Source organism: Euprymna scolopes, chromosome 27 (genome assembly GCF_053919585.1).
Source record: "Euprymna scolopes isolate OS-2025 chromosome 27, ASM5391958v1, whole genome shotgun sequence".
Taxonomy (NCBI): Eukaryota; Metazoa; Mollusca; class Cephalopoda; order Sepiida; family Sepiolidae; genus Euprymna; species Euprymna scolopes.
The window spans coordinates 110,131,695-110,151,050 of record NC_136508.1 but is presented as its reverse complement, the minus strand read 5'-3'; the positions used below and the strand labels follow the sequence as shown (position 1 = coordinate 110,151,050).

At 31.9% G+C, this 19,356-nt stretch overlaps 1 long non-coding RNA gene across 1 annotated transcript; it reads left to right on the top strand.

Annotated features, from left to right (window-relative positions):
- Positions 1–6,424: 6,424 nt before the first annotated feature.
- LOC145249061 (uncharacterized) lies at positions 6,425–16,015 on the top strand. The gene is made up of 3 exons (XR_013863462.1): positions 6,425–6,695; positions 10,604–10,738; positions 14,524–16,015. It is a non-coding gene; the product is annotated as an uncharacterized LOC145249061 (long non-coding RNA).
- Positions 16,016–19,356: the final 3,341 nt, after the last annotated feature.

The window sequence follows — 19,356 nt, the reverse complement described above, 5'->3', positions numbered from 1 at the left end:
AAAACGGAAAAGCCATATTCTCATCAAGTGTTAGTTCCAGGAGGAGTTAGCTCCCTTGATCTCTTAAAATTAAATAAAAATAATAATAAAAACGGAAAAGCCATATTCTTATCAAGTGTTAGCTCCAGGAGGAGGTAGCTCCCTTGATCTCTTAAAATTAAATAAAAATAATAATAAAAACGGAAAAGCCATATTCTTATCAAGTGTTAGCTCCAGGAGGAGGTAGCTCCCTTGATCTCTTAAAATTAAAAAAAAATAATAATAAAAACGGGAAAAGCCATATTCTTATCAAGTGTTAGTTCCAGGAGGAGGTAGCTCCCTTGATCTCTTAAAATAAAATAAAAATAAAAATAATAAAAACGGGACAAGCCATATTCTTATCAAGTGTTAGCTCTAGGAGGAGTTAGCTCCCTTGATCTCTTAAAATAAAATAAAAATAAAAATAATAAAAACGGGACAAGCCATATTCTTATCAAGTGTTAGTTCCAGGAGGAGTTAGCTCCCTTGATCTCTTAAAATTAAATAAAAATAATAATAAAAACGGAAAAGCCATATTCTTATCAAGTGTTAGCTCCAGGAGGAGGTAGCTCCCTTGATCTCTTAAAATTAAATAAAAATAAAAAAAGTAAAAATGGAAAAGCCATATTCTTCTCAAGTGTTAGCTCCAGAAGGAGTTAGCTCCAGAAGGAGTTAGCTCCGTTGATCTCTTAAAATTAAATAAAAATAATAATAAAAACGGGAAAAGCCATATTCTTATCAAGTGTGTGGATATTATTGTGATGAATCAAATTGAGAGAGATGCCTCCGTTCAGTCTCGAAAGACAAAGGATCCCGCTTGTAAGGGCAGCGTGTAATTGTGAGGCAAGGGTTGCGCAATGTCCAACCACACGTCTCCTGAGTCGGCACTGCTTGAGTTCAGTGGCAAGGAGAATCCATCGAACTGGAAACAATACCAAGATAAGTGGAGAGCCCATACATCACCTGGAAGTCACAAATGGTCACCCACATTTTACTGGCATAGCTCATCGTTGCTCAACTTCAGTGATCTGATGGGAACCGGTGTGTCAAACATGATGATGCCGAATCTTGTTTGAAAAGATACATGAAAACAAACAATAAAGAACTTAAATTCCGATTAAAAAACATTGTCTTTGAGTGTTTAAGTTTTTGTGTATAACCTGGCATGAAAATACTTTTACTCAATTGTAACTAACTGACTAAATATTACACATTATTTTCAGTCCAAGTAATATATCTACCATATGTCTAACCCACATGATGACTTATAGGAGTAATGGTGCACTTTCTTCAAATGATGTTGACTATAAAAACATCACTAATATGGATTCTTCATCAGACTAGATGCATTCTTGTTCTGGAATATAATAAGTTCAACTACAACATTTCTAACTAGTGAATTAGAAGAGGGAAATTAATATTCTTAACGTCTTTACTAACGGAAGATATACTAGAGCCAATTTAAATGGTCGATTAGAAGTTGGATACTTCACCAGACAAGAGGAATTCTTGTCCTGGTATGCAATAAGACCAAGAGCACAAAACGAAGTAAAATAAGACAAAAAATACACTAAAGCAAATTTAAATGGTCAATTAGGAAAAGAAAATTAATATTCTTAACTTCTTTTCTAACTCAACATTTGAGACGTAAAGATTTAATGTAATATTCAAATATCTATGTGTCTCATATATTTTTTATTAACTCAACATTTGAAACGTAAAGATTTAATGTAATAGTCCAATATCTATGTGTCTCATATATTTTTTATTAACTCAAAATTTGAGACGTAAAGATTTAATGTAATAGTCCAATATCTATGTGTCTCATATATTTTTTATTAACTCAACATTTGAGACGTAAAGATTTAATGTAATATTCCAATATCTATGTGTCTCATATATTTTTTATTAACTCAAAATTTGAGACGTAAAGATTTAATGTAATAGTCCAATATCTATGTGTCTCATATATTTTTTATTAACTCAACATTTGAAACGTAAAGATTTAATGTAATATTCCATATCTATGTGTCTCATATACAGATCAAGTGTTAATTCTATAAAAGAGGAACCCCTTCATTTTTTAGAACTTCGACAAAAGTAAAATAAAACTTGAGAAATTAACCATCATATCAAACCACCATAATAAGCATGTGGCAGAACATATGAAGCTCAACAGATACTACATTTGGAATTGTTAGGCCTGTCTTTAACTCGCCAGAATTATAATAAAGCAAAACATTTCTGGTATGAGCAGACCAAGAACAGCTACTACACTTTAATCTATATTCTCTTAATGTAGAGTTTATTTCTAACAGACAAGCTTATTAGCAGGATAAAGTCTGGAATCCTAACGGAATGTCATCGTGGGTTTTAATAACAATAAGATACGCATGTTTACTTCAAATTTGTTCAAATCTGTTCTTGTCATTTGACTTATTTAGGCGTCTGTGTAATTCTTTCCTCTTATATTATTATATTGAGTTGTTTACGTGAAATAGTTTCGTATGAGGATTTTTTGGATTATTCGGACTAATGTCCTCCTATTTTTGGCCTTGTGTCACATTTCATATTTATGTATTATAAATATTTATAAATAAATATTGACATTCTCTAAATCACACACGTGTTTACTTGTTTACATTTCATTTGAATATAAATTATTTTTTTTTTTTATTTTAAACACAACAACGAAAATTTACTTAACCTATCTCAAGAAATATCAATCACAAAGCTTGCTGAAAACGTTGTGGGTCTCAAACTTAGATTGAAAGGATGAAAATAAATGGATATAAAAACAAGGAAACGTAACTGTTATAGCAGTATATAGATATTATAACAGATCAAGATCAGGGTTTACTCGAAAATGGATTAAAAAAAAATGTCTGGCTTACAAAGATATGCGCAATTAAGGTTTTGTGATTCAGCGATTGAGAGCCCGAGCAACCTAATGTCTGTATAACCAATCTTATTAGCAATGGCCATTATACTGTCAGCCACAACAAAAAAAAAACAACCTGAAAGGACTCAGTGAACTATTTTAAATGACTACTGCATAATAACAGTATAGAAAATCGTAAGAAATATTTGGACACAATACTTAGTAGACCAAGGTATTGTGTGAAAAAGATGGAAGTTGTATATATCTAAATCGTAATGAAATCAAATAGATTATATGACACCATTTTATTTCTTATAACTTATGTAAAATAAAAAAGTGGAGATGCCATAATTATTTCTTATAACTTATGTAAAATAAAAAAAAGTGTAGATGCCATAATCTCGAAAACTATGTTTGCATAATTGTTGTATAGTGGGTGAGAGATATTGTTCTTATAAACGTTATAAAAATTGTATGTGTTTTTGGTTAGCCAGAGGATACGATATTGACGTATAAACTGTCAGGTTGTATCAGAGAGTTATCACACTGGTATATATTACAGTTCATATTTACATAAAGATATTATTTTTTATAAGAATAATAATATATGCTTCATACCTTTTCTTTCTTCAAGAGTTCTTCTTTCTTCACTGCTGAGCTCCATGATGAAACATGAAATGACCAACGTCATAACCAATTGAGATTTCTGTTCTTTTTTCTTTGGTGAAACCTCAGAACAACACTTTATATTCCTGCTTTCATAATAAAAATGTGAAAATTACACAAAAAATGACAAAAAGTCAAATTGTGCAAAAAATGTGCATGGAATCTTAAAAACATCTGTTGGAATCTATGTGATAGCAATGAATTTCTAACACCCGATAGCTTTATCCCAGCAAAATGATAATAAATTAAAAAAAGAAAATAAACAAAAAACACACTATATATTGAAAATAGCTTAAAGTAATATAAACAAACTTGAAATTAACGCCTGGAATATTAGTTTTGTTTTAAAAACAAGTTTATTTCTTACAACTTTTGTAAAATAAAATAAAAGCGAAGATGCCATTATCTTGAAGATTATGTCATATTCCTGTTCTCGTGATAAAAGTCTTGTTCTAAAAAAAACAAGTTTAGTTACACATGAGAGTTTAAACTGAGAATAAAATATCTAAACTATTTTGCAAATATAACCAGTGAACCAAGTGCAATTGATATTCAAACATATGCGCTTAAAAATTGTTATAATCTTAAAAAGATCTATCTGTTGGAATGTTTGTGATAACAGATGAATTTTTAGCATTCAGTAGGGTCAAGAAAATGAGTCATGAGAAAGGCTTTCTAAGTTCAAAACTTCCTCCAGGGTCTCTAAGTGTCTTTTTTTTTTTTCTGATTTTACCTGTCAGTAAAATGTCAATAATTCTAATAATTACGTTTCCAATGCCCTGTAAAACATTTGTCATAGTTCTTAAAATATTCCTGGGACCGATTGCAATCCATAGCATAATCTGTTGTACCTGAAAAGGCCTTTATCAGTATAATTGTTAATTTTCTTGATTTTTCATCCAGCAATAATTGCTGGTAAGCTTGACATAATCGCCCTGAATTCTTTACCCACAAAAACGGCTGCATTATCCGTTACATTTTTTTTCAACTCACAGATTGCCAAAAAAATGTAACGGATAATGCAGCCGTTTTTGTTGGTGAAGAATTCAAAGCGTTTATGTCAAGACAAAAAATAAACCATACCAACATCACCAAAACACCCCTCTTCAAATGGATTGGCGGAAAGATATGTACGCATTTTTAAGGAAGAGATAAAGAAAATGAGTCGTGAGAAAGGCTTCCTAAGTTCAAAATTGAGCCGTTTCTTGTTGTCATATAATTGCACATCACAAACCGTCACGGGCATATCATCAGCAGAATTATTAAAACCGAAAAATAAAGACAGTTTTGGATTGGATTATTCCGAAGAAGACTACAGTGAGGGAGCGGATGAGAAAACACCAAGAAATCCAAAAGAAATATCATGACAACTCTAGGATCATACGAGAATTTAGAGAAGGTGAATTAGTTTCCGCCAAAAAATTCTATACAGGACCAAGATGGAAAAGGGGAGTGGTCACAAGACGGACAGGCCCAGTCAGTGTCATATAAAATTAAACTAGAGTCGAAGACAGTGGTAAGGCGACATGTGGACCAGACCATGTAAAAAAAAACTGATAATGATGATTGCTGGACTCAAATAGAGCAGCTTCGGAAATAGAAAGAACAAGCCCACAAAAAAGAAAACAAAATTCGGACATAGTCTGAGTGATCCCACTGACCTCGGATGCCAGTAGTCCACTAGTCCAGGTAGTTCTCATCCGGGCAGGGAAATGAAAACTGGAATGGGGAATATCCAGCATTAGGCTCCGTTAAGAGAATCCATTAGATGTAGTGGAAGAACTAAAAAAAAAACCAAGCACTTAAAGGACGATGTCGCATAAACAAGCAAGTAATTCTGAACTGGGGGGGGGGGGTGTAATGTATGTAAATAAGGTTCAGACAGAGTAGTTTCCCTTGAATTAAGAAACCAACTAACATCCGGGTTTCCACCGCACATATGTGGACATCATGACAGTTGTACGTCCTTGTAAATAGCGGCTAATAGAAACAAGTTCTTGTGTGAGTTTATTACATAGATACTAATTTTAAAATTAAAAAATAATGAAGCAACGGAATATCAGTATCACCGGAAATAAAATGTTTTTATTACTTATTTTTTTTTAAATATTTTGTTTATTAATAAATATTTCATTTTATTCAAAATATGAAAAAAAAATTAAATATTACTTATTTAAAAAAAATATTTTTGAATATACAGAAATCAATGAATATTTCATTTTATTCAAAATATGAAAAAAAAAATTAAATATTGCTTATTTAAAAAAAAAAAATTTTTGAATATACAGAAATCAATGAATATTTCATTTTATTCAAAATATAAAAAAATAATAATAATAATAATTAAGTATTAAACTATTTTTGAAGTGTATACATATATAGAAATCAATAATTATATTATTTTATTCTAAATCAAGTATTAGTTATTTTTGTAAAATATTTTTTAAATGTGTATATTACAGAAATCAATAAATATTTCATTTTGTTCAAGCTATGTAAAAATAATCACGTATGACTTATTTTTATAAAATATATTTTCTAAAAATAAAAAAAAAATTGATAAAAACTTTTCCATTATTTCTTTTTAACTAAAATATGCAAACCGGACTCGTCGTGCGTGGTCAAATGGCGGAACATTTTTTGGCAGATGTGAGATTTTCACTTTACACCGGTTTTTATTTGTACCAGGACCGTCCTTTTTCCGTTACGCCGAAATTTACTAAATAAACTCAAACAAGCATTAATTATCGACAAAAAAAATTATTTAAACTTGATAAAAAAATAAACAAATAAATAAATAAAATTCGTCACACTAATGAACGGACATTTTTACACGAGGAACAAAATAATGATTACACCGTCTTATGATGACCTAAATCCATTGTTTCTTAGGAGTTGATTTTCTTTTTAAATAATTTTACGTTTAAATTGTGTTTTTCATCTTTTAATTTTGATTCTTTTATATTTTCATATATTTTATTTCTTAATTAATTGAACACACAAACAAAAGTTGTATCAATTTATTTAAAAAAATCCTAACAAACAAAACAAAGTTTATATTTTGAACACAACAGAGAAAAAGAATATGAACTCATCCGCATTTTTTCCTATTGAATTCCTTGAATAAAAGGTAAGTTGTTTTTCTAATTCAATAATGTAAAAAAATAATTTTAAACATTTAAAACATTTATTGGGTTTGTATTACTGTACACATAGATTCGAAAAAGTTGTCAAAAAACAAATATATAACAAATAAATGTTATCAAAGGCAAGATAAGTTACTTTTCTACCAAACTGGATATATTTTTCGTGTTTTTATTCAATGTAACATATTTATTCAGCTCGAAAACCATACAGTGTTTACCGATGTATTGGAACATTCAAGATGGCGTCTGATTCTCTCTTTAACACGGTAAGTGTGAGAAAAGATGTTATAAATAAAAAACCGGATAAAATACTGTTAAAAACCCGCTCAATATATGTTACCGTGACATAGGTTGACATATATTCGGCGGGTTTTTAATAGTATTTTGTATAGTTTTTTATTTATAACACCTTTTTCCAAACTTACGGTGGTAAAGAGGGTGTGAGACGCCATCTTGAATTTTCGAATACATCGGTAAACACTGTATGTTTTTCGAGCTGAATGAATATGTTACATTGAATAAAAACACAAAAAATATATCCAGTTTGGCAGAAAAGTAACTTATCTTGCCTTTGATAACATTTATTTGTTATATATTTGTTTTTTGACAACTTTTTCGAATCTATGTGTACAGTAATACAAACCCCATTTATTTTTAATGCATCCAATAAAAAATATTCAAAAATTACGAAAACTCATTGACTTGAACAACTGTTATTGTATTTTTAGTAAAAAAAAAAAAAAGTCTATCACTATAGACTACAAATGTTGGTTTGCATTCCGAGTGTGTTAAATCGTCACTGTCTACTCATTGATATCTAAGAAAAATGCAATTTATCCAATTTTCCGAAAAAAGTTACTTTTACCTATAACTAACTTTCCACTTGGTGAATTTCCGTAATTTTTAAACATATTGCTATTTTCGAGATTACACTGTAATAATAGTTTTGCTTAAAATGACATGAAAATGGATCTATCGACTTTATCTTAAACAAACATCAAACATTTCCTAAAATGAAATTATGTCGATATTTCCTACCGACGAGTGGGGGGGGGGAGAAAAGACGTTTAGCTTGCAACGAAAAATTACCTCGTTGCTAACAAGCAAACGTATTCTTGTAAATATAATGCGCTGTTAACAGTTGTCGTACCGGTCTGATAGATCTCTAACAACGACAAGAACAAACTACAACAACCCTACAAAGGTGACTCTTTTTATAGTCTCAATCTCTCGTTCAGCGAGATTGAAACGAGACTGGAATGTCTATTTAAGCTATAAGGAATAGACATCCTATTTTCTTCATTAACAAACACCAGGCCGGGCCGTTCACAGCCATGTCTTTCCCTTCCCACCGAGCCACGCTCGGTAAGTCAATCAATTTAATTATTACAATTATTTAATCTGACATTTAGATTTTTGGCCAAAATCTTTTTTCTGTCCCTATTACCTATCATGTCGTTGGAGAATTCCTTTTCATATTTTTTTGTTTTCTGAAATACTTTAAATTTTCGAATGGGGTCACTTTCTTTTATAAATTTACGTAAAATGACCGTAATGGCCATCACCAATTAGAAGAAGCTTAATATAGACAAAAATAGTTGTAAAACTTTACAGCGTAGTTTACCCCTTATTTTTTTTAAAGTTGACTTTATTTTGGCTACTACATGTCAACAGCTTAAAAAATATCCACAAAAAGAATAAAATGAAAATAAGGTTTTTAGGGCGAGGAAATTTAACATAAAATCAACACCCACTTCATGACCAGTTAGCACTCAATAATCTCTGTAAATTTAGCAGTCAATAATATCTGTAAATTGTAAGGAGAAGAGAGGGGGGATCATATCCGGTTTTGCTTTCTTAGTTTTTTATGGGGATTAGTTCCTATGTGTTGTTAACTATTCTGTACTTCCAATTAACAATTTAATAAAACAAAGATACCATAAAAATCGTTGGGCATAAAAAGCTTTGCAAAAATTGTCATCGTGACATTTATTTGGTTTTCTACCAGTATTTTTGTTTAATTATCGATTTTTGAATGATTATCGTGATTTTCTAGATGACTGTTTTATAACAGCCATTTTCTTTCTAATTCTAACCTAAGACTTATTACGGATGCTTACAAATGACATCCCAGAAGAGGCTTAGCCTGTGACTCTGGCTCAACACATTCATCACCATCATCTTTACTTTCTATCAGGGTTTTATTTGATTATCGATTTTTGAATGATTATCGAGACTTCCTAGATGATTTTTATATCAGCCATTTTTGTCTAATTTTAATTCTAACCTAAGACTCAGATGCTTACAGATGTTTATGTCCCAGGAGAGGCTTAGCTTGTGACTCCGACTCAAGACCATCATCACCGTCATCACCATCATCACTATCATCACCATCATCACCATCACCATCATCATCTTTACTTTGACACTTGACGATGTTGATGATTGTGTGGATGCATGTCTTATAATTATATTTCTAATCATTGCTTTTTTTTTTTTAAATTTATCCAACACTTTTTTAAACTCAAGTACTGTTTAGCTTTTTATAAGTCATTCATAAAAAACTTTGCAAAAATTTTCATTGTGATATTTATTTGGTTTTCTACCAGTATTTTTGTTTAATTATCGATTTTTTAATGATTATCGGGATTTCCTAGATGACTGTTTTATATCAATAACTTCTTGGAATGCCCTTTTGTCACACCGTGTTCCCTCTCCACCAACATGTTCTCAGTGCAATCTTTATCATATATCAAGAACTAGCCATCTTGTTTTATATACAGTCAATCCCCTATCATTTTGACTTCAGGTGTGTTTTTCCTGATTATCTCACATCCTTCAATATAGTATTCTTACAAAGGCCTTTCATATCTCATATGTTTTGGGTTATTTTTTTTATTCCATGTTCACCCCCAAACAAGGCACAGTGTCACTTTAATGTAGGGGGCTACTATTAGAGACATAAGTTGCAGGGATACAATGTAGGGAGTTGAGCACCGAGATGTCTGTTCACATTACACTTAAACTTCTACATATCAATACAGTTGGAAAAGCAGGAATTCGGGAGTTCCAAAGTCTGACAGTTCTGGAGTAGTTCTATTAGAGTAGAAGGCTTTCTTACATCTAGGGATCTCTACTTTGTAGGGGTGAGATTTTGCTGCTTGTCAGGTTTGTCATGGGTATTTATGTTGAGGGGGTACAAGTGCTTGTAATTCATCAGATCATTCACCATAAAAATACTTGTAGAACAGGCAGAGGGATGCAACATTACATCGAGGGGACAGAGGTTGAAACTTTGATGACAGTTAGGGGCTATCAAATTGGCGAATCTCTTTTGAACCCTGTGCATGAGTGAGAGTCTAGTAGATGCACCAGCCCAAATGTGACAAATTGCCTGCTGATCATTTTCGACTGTTTTACCTGTTGCTGTCCATTCTGCTGACTGACGACTTTAAGTGATGCATCTATGTTTCATCAATTGTCACATATTGAAGCAAAAATTCCTTTTTGTTGCATTGAAACAGTGATAAACAATGTTTTTAATTGTAAACGTGTTTATTTTTGACTTTGAGCAAACTCATCACCCATTTTGAATGCAGCTTTCTCATTGATGAATATTTATTAAAATTAATGAATATTTATTAAAAATGATGAATATTTATTAAAATTAATGATTATTTATTAAAAATGATGAATATTTATTAAAATTAATGAATATTTATTAAAAATGATGAATATTTATTAAAAATGATGAATATTTATTAAAATTGATGAATATTTATTAAAATTAATGAATATTTATTAAAATTAATGAATAATTATAAAAATTGATGAATATTTATTAAAATTAATGAATATTTATTGTTATTATATGAATATTTATCTCTTTTAGGCGTAAATAGCTTTGTAGCATGGTAGAGACAGCCCACCTTCTTCACAGCAGCCTTGGCAATGCTCTCAATGTATCTGTTCCAACTCATGTTCGCTGTGAACGTTAGTCCGAGGAGTTTGAAGAAAGTACTTTCAGGTAATGTATCTTTAGCCATAGCTGTTGGTGGTTGAAAAGGTTTCTTATAGTTATTGAAGGAAACAAGCTTAGTCTTGTCATCATTGAATGTGACCATCCATTTTTGTCCCCATTCTGCTACAGATTGGAGGTCTTCCTCTAGTGTTTTGGTATTTCTCTAGATATGTGTTCATTTGTGTTCCCCTCGTGCCTGTGGGATACGCTGATCGGTGAATTTATTTTGCATAGAACAGGAAAAATAAACTGAAAACGAAATACTGGAAGAAGGAAAAGTTTAAAATGTAAAACACAAAGAAATATGTTTAGATGTTAATTATGTTTATTATAATAGAAACATTAATAATCTTTACGATATTTAAAAATAAAAAAAATAAGTTTAACGCATCTGGTTACAAATAATTCAACATTAACCAACATTGGATGTAAACGGATATTTCTTTTCAAAAACTATTAACTTGGTAAACTAGTATTGACAAATTGAAAAATATAAGACAATAAATAGATGTACTTATGCCAAGTAAAGAAAATGCCTTAATCTACAGTTAGTTACATTGTTATAAAATGTTTGGCTAAAACTTTAATAATATCATAAGATATAGTGTATTTTATCTTTTTAATACTTTAAATCCTTAGGTTTACTAAAATTAAACATAAAACATTAAAACATCGTTAAATAAAACGCATGTTGTTGCAAATAATTTTTACGTTCAGATTAAATATAAGGATGAACTGGAATTGTTTACTGTTTTTTTTACCCCAAACAAGTCTCAATACAACTGGGACCAAAGGAACTCCTATATGGGCTTAAACTACAGTGATATCATATGATAATATGGTTAGGTAACGAATTATCTGTTTAGTGATATCATATGATAATATGGTTACGTAACGAATTATCTGTAATTTAAATATTGAGTCACTTATATTTAAAGATCCAATATTCAACACGGTGATAAGTTACAAACATGTTATTAAAAATATTTTTCCGTTCATATCAATTAGGGATTAACAGATATTTAAAGATAAAACACTGAAGACGTTTTTGCTAATCGTTTTCATTCTGGATGTAAAGGATTACTATTTGGGATTATTACTAACAATAAGGCGTGTTACATATGGATTATTACTATCAGGAGAGTAACGCAAAGTCTGTTCACATGGCATTTAAACAACTGAATTTCAGTACACTCATGAATCAGAAAACAGGGAGGGAATTCCAGAGTTTAGTCGACTGAGAGAGAGAGAGAGAACTGTTCGAGTAAAGGTTTTCGGGTATATATAGACATTAAATAGTGAAGGTGTGGGATTTTGCTGATAGTCGGGTTAATTAATGTACGGCGATAGTGTACAATTACTATGCTATTTGAAGCCGCATATATGTTGCATACGTAAAAGTGTACGTCCAGGATATTCCCCGTCCAAAGTAATTTTCTAGCAGGTTGTGAAAACCCACTTTCTTTCAAGAAGTCTTTCTAATGTTCTGAAATCATTTGCTAATGTGTTTGACAATTAGTTGTTGTTGGCGTCCTTCCATCTCTATAGACGATGGAGAATTGTGACGGAAGGTTGTCATGTTTAGTTGTTGATTCTTCATTTCTTCTCTCTTCACTCAATCAGACACACTTTGAACCACCAGGAGTCACAGTCTGCAGTGGTAAGATTCGAGGTAAACTGGGTTGATGTTGACGGATTTTAAGTCCCTTTACACATCCTTTAATCTGAGGATTGGTCTACTGGTTGGTCTCCTGCCAGCTGACAGCTCACCATACAGATTCGGCTTTCCTGCATGCAAACGACGAGCCCCAGCCAGCGCAGACGTCTTTGTGAGAGGAGGGCAAACATGCTTAAAAGATCTGCTTTGGCAAGAACAACAATCAGTAGACTAAAAATTTGTTCATACCAAAATTTAAAGACAGATGAAACATTAACACACTTATAAGTTAAACGATTGTAGTTACAAATAATTTTTTTATTCAGATGAATTAGAAGTGAGTGGTTATATTCCCTCAAACAAATTTAGATGGAATAATAGGATTGACAAATATAAGAAAAACGTATGAATGATAGAAATATATAGACTTTTTCAACCAAATATTCATACATAAGTTATACATACGTGTTTGAAGAAATAAAAAACGTATATGCAATAAATACTTTTCCGATGGCCATATGGTAATTTATTTCATTGTTACATTAAGGTACATGTATATATATTGTAGTATTGTATATATATAAATACAAATATATCTCTTCTCACTGAGATGAAAATAATAACTTGAGCAACACTTGTATCGACTTACTCTGTATCAAGTTAGAAAATATCCGGTCATTTTTGTGATGTGTCTTATATGAATTTTGTTGGATTAAATAAATCTAGATATTGTGGTCCAATCTAATAATATTGACAACAATAATCAAACAGAATACTAGTATATGAATGCAAAGACTAAAAATATTGAATTTCATTATTTCTTACAGATGTTCTTGGTTGAACCCTGTTTGAATTTTAATGGAGGATCATGATCTTTACACATTAAGCTGTAAACGGTTATTACTTTATTTGGAACACTACAGAGACATCTGTGAGAAAATTTATTATATCAGACAATACTTTTTAATGGATTTTGCTAAACATTAAGATACATGTATATATATTGTAGAATTGTATATATTAAAAGATCTGCTTTGGCAAAAACAACAATTAGTAGACTAAAAATTTGTTCATACCAATATTTAAAGACGGATGAAACATTAACACACTTATAAGTTAAACACTTGTAGTTACAAATAATTGTTTTATTCAGATGAATTAGAGGTGATTGGATATAATCCCTCAAACAAATGTAGATGGAATAATAGGATTGACAAATATAAAAACGTATGAATTAATAAAAATAGAAATATATGGACTTTTTCAACTAAATTTTTGGATACTAATAAACAAACATTAAAAAAATGTTTCAATATTTTTGATAATTTTGCATATTTATACATAAGTTATACATACGTGTTTGAAGAAAGCAACAACGTGTATGCAATAAATACATTTTGGATGAACATATGCTAATTTACTTTCATTGTTACATTAAGATAGATGTATATATATTGTAGTATTGTATATATAAATATAAATATATCTCTTCTCACTATAATGAAAATCATAACAAAGCAATAAATATTATTTTAACTAGATAATAAGTTAAGCAACACTTGTATCGACTTACTCTCCTGTTCTACAAGTATTTTAATGGTAAATGCTCTGACGAACTGCAGACACTTGTGCCCCCACGATGTAGACACCCTCGACAAACCCGACAGGCAGCTAAATCCCACCCACACACAGTAGAAATCCCTAGATGTAAAAGATCTTTCTACTCCAGTAGTTTCTTCCCCAGAACCGCTAGACTCTGGAATTTCATTCCAGGTCCCTGCTTCCCTAACTGTACTGACATGCAGAAGTTCAAGTGTAATGTGAAACGACATCTTGCTGCCCAAATCCCAACAAAGTGCCCCAGTAGTTACTGCCCCTAATAGTAGCCCCCTACACCAAAGTGGCAATGTGCCTTGTTTTGGGTGAAAATGTAATAAAAAAATAAATAAATAAATTTTTTGAAAAAGTTAGAAAATATCCGGTCATTTTTGTGATGCGTCTTATATGAACCTTTTTAGATTAAATAAATCTATATATTGTGGTTCAATCTAATAATGTCGATAACAATAAACAGACGGAATACTAATATGTGAATGTAAATACTTAAAATATTGAACTTCATTATTTTTTACAGATGTTCCTGATTGAACCCTATTTACTTTATTTGGAACACTACAACGAAATCTATGAGAAAATTTATTATTTAATGAATTTTGCTAAACAGTAGTGAACACATAACACGACTTGAAGGTAATATAACTGTTTTTAAAATGTTCAAATATAAGGAATCAGAAAAATATGTGACTTTTAACACCTGCCGCATCCTCAGCTTGAACAAATACTTAAGATAATTGAAAAAAAAAAACGTGTATTTGTGTGTGTGTGGATGTAATCGTTTTGCCAGATACGATTGAGTAAAACATAGGAACTCACACTGGAAAAAACACATTTTTGTGGAGTGTGTAGATATTCTTGTTGTCAGAAATCATTAAAAAACACGCTGCAGAAATGCCACATTCTTGTCCTGTGTCTGGATATTCTTCTCCTCAAAAATTAAATTCAGTAAGTCATATGAGAACTCACACTGGATAAAAGCCACATTCTTATTAAGTTTGTGAATATTCTTGCTCTACATAATCAGACTTAGTGATATAAGGACTCATACAGGGAAAAAGCCACGTGAATTGCATTAAGTTTAGTAAGCAACATGAGAACTCAGACTAAAAAATCAACGGTAGAGAAACACGGGAGAACTCACACTGGGGAAAGGCCACTTTCTTGTCAAGTATGTGGATATTCTTTTTCTCAAAAATCACATTTAGTGAGACATATGAGAATTCACATTGGAGAAAAGCCACATTCTTGTGAAGTGTGTGGATATTCTTGTTTTCAAAAATCCAATTTAGTGACACATATGAGAACTCACACTGGCGAAAAGCCATATACTTGTAAAGTGTGTGGATATTCTTGTTCTCAAAAATCTAATTTAGCGTTACATATGAGAACTCATTCTGGGGAAAAGCCACATATATGTGAAGTGTGTGGACATTCTTATTCTAAAAAATCAACGTTAGTGAGCCATATGAGAACTCATACTGGGGAAAAACCATATTCTTGTAAAGTGTGTGAATATTCTTGCTCTACAAAATCGAATTTAGTGAAACATATGAAATATCATTCTGAGGAAAAACAACATTCCTGTGATGTGTGTGGATATTCTTGTTCTGCAAAATCAAATTTAGTAGCACATATGAAAAGACACACTGGGGAAAAGCCACATTCTTGTGAAGTGTGTGGATATTCTTTTTCTCAAAACTCAAACTTAGTGAGACATATGAGGACTCACACTGGGGAAAAGCCACATTCTTGTGAAGTGTGTGGATATTCTTGTTCTCAAAAATCAACATTAGTGAATCATATAAGAACTCATACTGGGGAAAAGCCACATTCTTGTGAAGTGTGTGGATATTCTTGTTCTGCAAAATCAAATTTAGTAAAACATATGAGAACTCACACTGGGGAAAAGAGCTCTCGTTTGGTTGCAATAAAAAGCGGGGCAATGTTGGCAGCTGGTTTGGCTACCCCATACCCAGCATTACAATCTTGAAAGGAAGAAAAATAAAAAAGGGAAAAGCCATATCTTTGTCAAGTGTGTGAATATTCTTGCTCTCAAAAATCCAATTTAGTGAGACACGATAACACACGATAGCTCTTCATTGATGACCTTTAGCTGTATGCCAGCTCTGACACCAACTTCTGCAGGTAGTACACACCTCCAATTACATCGAAATGAAGTTTGGGCTGGATAAATGTGCCAAGTGTATATTCAGCTGGGAAGAAGACCCACACAGAAAATATCGACATCAGGGATCTAGAAGAGCAGGTGCCTTATAAGTACCTTGGCATTGAGGAAAACGAAAACATACAGCATGCCAAGATGAGGGAGAAGATTAGTAAAGAATATGTACACCGTGTGAGGAAGATATGCAAAACACAGCTTACAAATAAAAATAAAATTACTACCATCAACCAGCTTGCTATGCCAGTAATAACATACAGCTTTGGTATTATTGACTGGCCACAAAAATACATCATTAGATGTAAAAACACGGAAGCTACTAACGCTTCATAAATTAATATAGATAAATTAGTATCTACCAAGACTGTATTCTCAGGGGAGAAAAGGGTCTGGGACTCTCAGTGATTAATCATCAACATAGGGCAACTATTGTGAGCACCGGTTAGTATCTGAGAAGCTCCCAGAATCACAGCCTCTCAATAGTATACGAACATCAAGAGACAAGAACCAACAGAACAACATCAGTCACCCAGCTGGCCAAGCATTTTGATCAGGGCTGTATCTCGGAGGAGGTTGAAGCACCAAACAAGTCTTACATAATTTCCCCATGTATATTTGAATGATGTTTTGTTTGAACAAATGTGCAAAGTGATCCATTAACGCTGGGAAGAAGGTCCAAACGGAAAACATACTGTTTGATGAAGATACTTAAATCAAGAACCAAGAAAACCAGGAAAAAAGTAAATACCTTTGGCATAGAAGAGAATGATTGCATTCAATATGTTGAAATGAGTAGAAAATATATACGTCATGTTCATCCAAGTTGTATCTGCCAGTCTAGATACGAGAGGGAAGAGAAGTTGTCATTGTTATGAACTATGGAATATAATCGAACATAATATAAAAATGCTCAATGACAAAGCTGTCTCTGCCTAGAAAAGCAGGAGTTATGGGTTTCTCAGAGATTAACCATCAGCATCGAGCAACTATTGCGAGTATCGGACAATATCTTATGAGCTCCCAAAATCTAAACATAAAAATGGTGCACGAAAACCATAAAATAAGAGCCAGCAAAACTACATCCATCACAAAACTGGCCAAGCCTTCTAGACAAGACTATCTTATGAATGAGACAGAATCAACAAACAAGTCTGTTACAGAAATATCACAAAAGAATCCTCAAAAATACACAAAGGACTTCCATTGGACAAAAATGAAAAAATGGGCCAACCAACAGCGTGCCAAGTATTGTCTGGGTAACGAAGGTTCCATAGACTGATATATTTCAGTTTTAATATCATTTTAGTTTGCCCTTATAATTTCAAAATTTTTACTTATATTTGTGGTAAAATATATTTCAGTTTTAATACCATTGTAGTCTGCTCTTCTAATTTCACAGAAGTAAAGAGTGTGATTCACCTGACATGCGACTGTAAGGTTCTGGTGGGGATGACTATTATAGGACCCGACGCAATGGAGCATGTAAATATCTCCACTGAACGATTTAGAAAAAGTTTAATATCGAATGCAACAGCAAGTCATGGGAACATATACCAGAAAAAACAGTCGGAAATAAGTCATTCACCATCCACTATGACTATTCAATTCCTACATCTTGGAACGGAACCTAAAAAGCTGGCATAGTGATATGGAACAAAAAGATAAAAGAAGCAACCTTACGCAAACTGGTAGAACTTGAATATCTACTAGACAATAACTTCTATTCATGATTATTGGTCGTTGACGTCTCTCGTTAAACGAGTTTTATTGAACAAACATGCTTGAGGATACTTTTCTCTACTGACTGAATATTCACGATTACATAATTATCACAGTCGGTGTAAGATTTACCCTATGTAACAAGAGAGAGCTGTATACTCCACCAGACTAGATGAATTCTTGTTTTGGAGTTTCTTAAGACCAAGGAACCACATGGAATTTAAGCTTCTTAAAGCTATGGAAATCTATACTGGTTACAAACAAGTAAATTAGAAATGATTTGTTTCATGATATCTTTATTTACATCTATTATAAATTTGTGGTATTATATATTTCAGTTTTAATATTATTTTTAGTCTGATCTTATAATTTCAATTCCTACATCTTGAAAACGGAGCCTAAAAAACTTGACATAGTGATGAGACAAAAAGTAGAAAGAAGAAACCTTAGTAGAAGGTAATGTTCACAATGATGTTAGGTTAAGCAGATGATGAAATGGAAAACATAATGAAATACCAAGGTCTTTTGTATGACATGAAAAGAAACTAGAATCTTAAAAAGATCTCTCGATTGGAGTCTTTGAAGTAGGAGGTGAATGTTCGCATCCGATAGGATGCTTCGTCTACAGCTTAAATAAACTGACAAAAAATTTTAAAAGCGGAAAATCTTATTCATGTGAAATGCAATTTAAAAAGTCATTTACTGTGATAAATAGGACAGGAGAACTGAGTGAGCTTAAAGTAAGCTTTATTTCACTAAGAACAACGCGGAGAAGCGAGTCCACGTGTTCTACATTTCATACATAGGATAAAAACTAATTCGCTTCCGGTAAGGGAAGTAATTCGCTTCCGGAAGGCATATAAGAGAGTTCTTCTTTTGTCAGCACATTTACATACACTGATAGAACTTGGCTGTCTACTAGATACTATCCTCTATAGTTTAATATTTCCCTTGGGGTTTGTCTAAAAGAACATGCTTGAGGATAGTTTACCCTACTGACTGACTATTCACGATTACATAATAATCTCAGTCGATATAAGTATGTAACAGCACGAAGCTCGATACTCCACCAGATTAGATGAATTCTTGTCGTGGAGTTTGTTAAGACAAAGTGTCCACAAGAAGTGTCAGCATTTTAAAACTATGGAAACCTATACTGGGTAAAACTATGGAAACCTATACTGGGTAAAACTATGGAAACCTATACTGGGTAAAACAATGAAATTAAAACTGCTTTGTTTTCTGATATGTTTTACATCAACAATACATTTGAGGCATTACATATTTCAGTTTTAATATCATTTATCGTCAGCTTTTATTTTTAATTTCATGAAATAATTTTTCATTTCTTAGTTTCTAATTAATAACAAGTTAACCCGTTATTTTCCTTAAACCAATTTTTTGCGTTTATCTCTTAAGAGACAAAATAAAGATTGTTATTAAAAAGTT